We start from the raw sequence: 6,516 nt of genomic DNA, 5'->3' as shown, positions 1-6,516 counted from the left end.
CCGGGTCTCATGACTGCGTTCACAGAATCGCCAATCTGACCGCTTAATTATCAAGTCCCCTATTTCTACTGCCTTACTCTTCCTTTCCCTACCCTTCTGAGCTACAGGGCCTGAGTCTGTGCTGCTGGCACCGCCACTGTCGTGTCCCCCAGGTAGTTTGCCCCCCAACAGTACTCAAAGAGGAGTACTTATTGTCTAGAGGTACAGCCACTGGTGTACCATTAGTACCTGGCTCTTCCCATTCCCGCTTCTAACCGTGACACACCTGTCTGCCTCCCGTGGCCCTGGTGTGACCGCCTTCCTGTAACTCATCTCTATCATATCCCCTCTTTCACTGACCAGACGAAGGTAATCGAGCTGCAGCTCCAGTTCCCTAACACGGTCCCTTGGGAGCTGCAGCTCGGCGCACCTGGCGCAGATGTGGACGTCCGGGAGGATGGGAGTCTCCAGGACCTCCCACATCCGACACCGAGAACAACAAATTGCCTTCACACTTTCCTCAAATAACAGGAAAAATTAAAAAAAAAACAGATCTTTCCTTGCCTTGCCCCTTTCAGCCTAAGCCCGTTGAGCCAAAGCCCTGAAGCCTTCTCTTTGTTCTCGGCTCAGTCCGCTGCCCGCAAAACGACTGCCCGCTGTATACGGCTGCGTTCCTTTTAAATCTCCCCCTCTTCACTGTCCGACGTCACAAGCCTGCGCAGTCCAGCTTCTCTTAACTCCGATGAGAAGATGAAAAATCAAAATGGCTTCCGCCTCACTTCCGTTCAGATCCTCAGACTTCCTTCTCCAAATGTGGGAACTGACATGGGCTGTGGGAAGAGAGTGCGAAGTGGGAGTCTTTTGGTGGTTGACACAGATATTCACGGAGAAATCTAGGCAGTGGGATTATTTTGGGAACTGCAACGGGGCATTGGCTTGAGAGTGGGAAGTGAAAGTATTTTCAGGAATGGCACGGGAACGTGAGGAGAGTGTGCAGCTATGGAGCTCTTTTGGGAAATGCCCCAAGTTTTCGGAGAGAGTGAGGCAGTGGGAACACTTTCGGGCCTGACACATGTCTGTGGGGAGAGAATGAGGGAGTGGTGTACTTTGGGGACAGACACAGATCTGTGGGGCGAGAATGGTTCAGTGGGAGTACTCTGGGGACTGAGACACGTCCGTGGGGAGAGCATGGGAAGCGGGAGATGTTTTGGTGATTGACACAGGTCTCTAAGAAGAGGGTTGTGGGATTATTTAGGGGACCTGCACGGGGCTGTGTGGAGACAGTCAGGCAGTGGGTGTAGTTTGGACTGACACTGATCAGTGTTTGGACTGACACTGGTGAGTGTGAGTACCTAGGCAGAAAACACAGCCTGTGGGGAGACAGTAAAGAAGTGGGAGCATTGAGGACTGACGTGGGGCCTTGGAAGACACTGGCGCTGTGGGAATATTTTGGGGACTGACACGGTCCTGTGAGGAGAAGGTTGGGTACTGTTATTATTCTGGTGTCTGACACCGATCTGTGGGTAGAGAGTGGGGCAAGCGATTACTTTAATGACGTTAATGACTGACACAGGGCTGCAGGGAGAGAGTGGGTCAGTGGGAGTATTCTGGTGGCTGAAACAGTGCTGTGATGGGAAAGTGGGGTTGTGGGAGATGTTGGGGTGCCACAGGTCAATGGCGAGGGAGGGTATCAGTGGATTTGGGGACTGACCGCTGAAGGTGCGATGAAATTGTTTACCCCTCTTTGATAGGAATGTGGCTTCGTATGTCGTGTACTATATGAACGCTGGAGATTTCAATTGCGGTGTATGTACTTGGCAGAGTCGGGGTAAACCTTGTAGTCAGGTTCTTAAGCGTTTCATCTGTGAGAAGTCTGCACCTTTGTGCCCAGATATTTCTGAAAAGATCCAAGATCTCTGTCAACAACCAGTGGGACCGACTTGAATATAATGATAAAACCCTCTTTCTCCCCATTTCTCTTAATCACTCGGACTACCCTTTCCGCGCCGCTGCCCCTCACCCTTACCCTATTCTCCACCTTCCTTCTATCGCAATCTTACTCACTATCTTGCCCTCTGTTTACCCTTGTCCCTCTAAAGTTTCTCTCTCATCCCACTCCATTCCCGCTTCCTCTGTTTCATCCCCAATTTCCTCACCCCGCTTTCTTGCCTCCTCTCCCCCAATGCCCCCTTCTGTTTCAGGTCTCTCCCTCCATTATCTACTCTGTCTTTACCCACTCTCCCTATCGCACTGTCTCTCTATTATCTAACCCAGCTCGCTCCCCGCTGTGACTTTCGCTACTCTCACCTCAATCATGTGTGTTAATGTTCTCGATACCCCAGTCCTGGGGAAATAGAGTGCACGCATTCGCCTTATCTGTGTCCCTCGTGATGTTGTACACCTCTGTAAGGTCACCGAAAAAAGTCTCAGAATTCCCAACCTCGCTCCATATATCAGCCCCTCCTGTCCCGGCAGCATCCTCGGAAATCTCCCTCTGCAATCTTTCCAGTTCGTTGAGATTTTTCTCAGATCAAGGCAAGCAGAACTGAACTCCATACTCCAAGTGCGACCTGACCGACGTCATCTGCAACTGCTACGTGACCTCCGACCCCCGTACTCAGTGTCCTGACTGATGAAGGCCAGCGTGTCAAATGTCCTGTCCACCTGGATCGCATCTTTTCTACCGGATTCACGGTCTGTTTTATTATCTGTGACTTAGACCACCTGAGATTTGTTCTTTTGAAGAATCAGTAGGCCGCAAATATGTAAAATCAATGTCAAATGCAAAAAGCTAATAAATGCCGCAAAATGTGGAGGTGGTGCTCATGTGTTCAAGAATATGCTGGCGGAGGGGAAGAAGGTGTTCCTGGTTCATTGAGTTTTCAGTCTCCTGTTCGTCGTCAACCCCCCTCCCCAGCCGACCATCCTCGTCACCGTCAGCCAGGAAGTCCCCTACAGCCCTCCCCGATTCCGCCACCGCCATTTTCTTCTGCACGCCCTGTCTCCATCACCCCTCCGTCCCCTACACTCCGTGCCGTCTCCGTAATCTCCTCCTTCCCCAACTCCTCTCCCCGTCTCCCTGACCCGCTCCAACCACTGCAGGTCCTCCACGGTTCCATTAACCCTCTCCCTCCTGTACACGTCTCCGTCTCTCTGTTCATATGGAGGACGGAATGAGGTGACGTCCGGTGTTACACCAGTCTCCTTCCACCGGATATCGATCTCACGGTTCTTAGCCTCTGCCTTGTTCTGTGTGAACAGGCCGATCGTTTGGTTCGATAAAACTTCATCCCAGTGATTGCTATCTCACCACCATGTCCGTGTTCCCACCAAAACCACAGCCTCTTGCAATTCCCTCCTGTTCCCGCAACACCCTCTGAACACGAACGCATGCACATTCTCCGAGCCTGCACACAATTCAAGAGGACCTGAACGGCGGAGTTCTGGGGATTGGTGATCGGGAAGGAGCTTCGGAAAATCTGAGTTTCTGAAGGGATCCGGGGGAGTAAGCTTCAATTTGTTTCTGAACCCGTTTGTGTGCGATAGGACGGTCCGGAGAATGCGTCACCCAGTGTCTAACTTCAGGAGCACGTGGTGCGACTGTGTGGAGGGAGTTTCACTCTGTGCCTGACCCCGGGATTATGTGATGGATCAGTGTGGATGGAGCTCCACGGTGTCTGAACCCGAGAGTGTGTGATGGGATGGTGTGGAGGGAGCTTTATTCAGTCTGACCCCGGAAGTGTGTGCTATGAAGGCACGGAGGGAGATGCACTCTGTTTCAGTCCCCGGGAGTCTATGATGAGGGGCGGAGGGATATTCAGTCTGTATTTGAACCCAGGAGTGTTGGATGGGACGCTGTGCAGAGATTTTCACTCACTGTTTCTGTGTGTGTGTGTGTGTGTGTGTGTGTGTGTGTGTGTGTGTGTGTGTGTGTGTGTGTGTGTGTGTGTGTGTGTGTGTGTGTGTGTGTGTGTGTGTGTGTGTGTGTGTGAGAGAGAGATGAACCAAATAAAAGGAAAAGTGGCGGGAAATTTGATTTGAGTGGAAGTCAGAGGTTTTAAAGGTGGAAGTGAGGAATGAGAAAGGTATGAACTCGTTCATGGGGCTTCATTATCGACTACCGAACAGTCCTGGGGATTTAGAGGAACAAACCTGTGGAGAGTTCGGAGTCTGTTGTAAGAGACATCAGGTTGTGACATTGGGTGATTTTAACATTCTTGATATTGACTGTGAGACTCATACTGTGGAAGGACCACTGGGATAGTTATCTTAATCAGTTAGGAAACGTTCCTTAATCAGTAGATAGAAAGTCCCAATTAGAGAGTGCAATACTTGATCTCATCCTATCGAATAGGACACGCCAGGGGACAGAAGTTTGTGTCGGTGATCACTTTGCATCTAGTGATGAGAGTGCCATTAGATACAAGGTAATTATGTAAAAGGAAAGGTGTAACGTCGAGTTAAGTTTCGTTTTGAGGTTTATAACAATACGAGACGCCAGTAGACCAGATAGCTTGTATCTTTTTCCCCCAGGATGGAAATCTCTAATAACAGAGGACCTGCATTAAGGTGAGAGAGGGTATGTTCAAGGGAGATGAGTTTGGCAAGTTTTTGTTTTCACAGAGATTGGGGGGTGTTTGGAAAGTGCTGGCAGCGCTGGCTGTGGAGGGAAATCCATAGAGGAGTTTAAGTGCCTCTTTATCAGGCACGCGGGTGGGCAGAGAATTGTGGGAGTCGGATGTTATGTCGGCAGAAGGAAATCAGTTTAAGTGGTATATCACAACTCTCGGGCCGAAGGGTTTGCTCTGTCGTGTGATTTACGTTCTCTGCTGTGCAGAAAGAGCAGAGTGATTTCAGCTCATCGGGTGGGAGGAGCAGGGGGTTGGGTAGAACAAGGAACTTGACGAATTATCGGCAATCAGAGGGAACGCCCAATTCGCTGAAGGCAAAGGCCGTGGAAAAGACACACAGCGACACAATCTTCAAAGGAACACTGGAAAACCCCTTACAGTGTTTCTGTGTCACCGACACAACCCTCTTCGTGATACCAACATGCCCCTCATGGTCACACCCACTCACTGACAGACCCTGCACTGCAACAGGGAAACATCCTCGCTGTGTTCATAACACCCTCCCTCCACAATACCCCTCCCCGTATCCGTAAAACACTCCCTCTCCTTCACTACTCATCGTCCCCGTCACACATTCCCTCCACTACACCACTCCCGTCACCGTTACCCGTTTCTCCCTTAGAAGCTACCCCGTCTCCGGGACTCAGCCCCTGCCCTGCACACATTCTCCGTCTGGGTCATCCACAACATTCACTACACCCCTCCCCGTCCGCCTGACCCACCCCATCGCTTAAACCCGATCCCGTCTTCGTCAACCTCTCCTTCTCCTGCACTACTCCCTGTCTCTGTCACACACTCCTTACCCAAAACAAATTCACTTTCAGTCATCCTTCCCTCCGTTACAGGCTACCACGTCTCCGTGACACATTGGCCCTCTCCCCCCACCTCGCACACGTCCTTCCTCCCGTATCTCCCACCTTCCTGGCTCCGTTACCTCCTCAATCCCCTAACAAATACGTCGTCCCTCCGCTCTCCTCCCTCTCTGGGTTTACAGGTAATTGTGGGAGTATGACGGAGAGGAGACGTCTGGTGTTACACTACCACACCCTCACACCCTAAACCCGATAACGATCTTCTCTACATTCATTTTTATCACCGCCATCTTCTTTGACCAATTCCGTCTCCAACAACATTCTATCCCCTACACTCCTTGTCGTCTCCGTTATCTCCTCCTTTCAATCTCCTCGCCCCGTCCCCCTGACCCGCTCCGTCCCCTACACTCTCCACGGTTCCATCTTGCTCCTCAACACCCCTCGGTTCGTCTGGAATTCTGGGGAGGAAGGGGGAGAAGTGACATCTTGTGTTACAAAACCCAACCCCCTCCTCCGGATGTCGATCTCTCGGTTCTGATCCTTTTCACTGCTCTGTGTGGAGAAGCCTGTCATGCGGTTCCACACCACTTTCTTCCAGTGACCACTCTCCTCTCAACTTCCCCCACTTCTCTGCTCTTCCCTGCTCAACATCTGAACACAAACACACGCATATTCTCCGAGACAGACACACAATGAAGGACTACTGGAACGACGGAGTGCTGGGCGTGGTGAGAGGAAAGCAGCTTCTGAACCCGGAGTGTATGACGGAACCGGGGGAGGGAGCTTCAATCTGTGCCTGTCCCCTTGTCTGGGTGATGGGACGGTGTGGGGTGAATTTCGTTCATTGTTTGAATCTGTATCCGTGTGATGAACCGGAGCAGAGGAGGCGTACCTCGGAGTAAAGAGGTGGGCAATCGCAGCAGCCATTGTTAGAGTAAACAGTATTTGAAGTGAAAGATGGAGGGCTTATCAATTTGATGCTGTAAGGAGGAGAGTCCCCGGTGAGAGAAGGCACAAAACTGTTGGCAAATGTGTTTTTCATTTTATTAATTGTTTCGTTTATAATTACAGTTAGAAAGAGCAATAAGCATGCC

This window comes from Hemitrygon akajei, unplaced genomic scaffold (genome assembly GCF_048418815.1).
Source record: "Hemitrygon akajei unplaced genomic scaffold, sHemAka1.3 Scf000132, whole genome shotgun sequence".
In the NCBI taxonomy this organism is placed as follows: Eukaryota; Metazoa; Chordata; class Chondrichthyes; order Myliobatiformes; family Dasyatidae; genus Hemitrygon; species Hemitrygon akajei.
The sequence above is the reverse complement of the archived record's forward strand: the minus strand, read 5'-3'. Positions refer to the sequence as shown.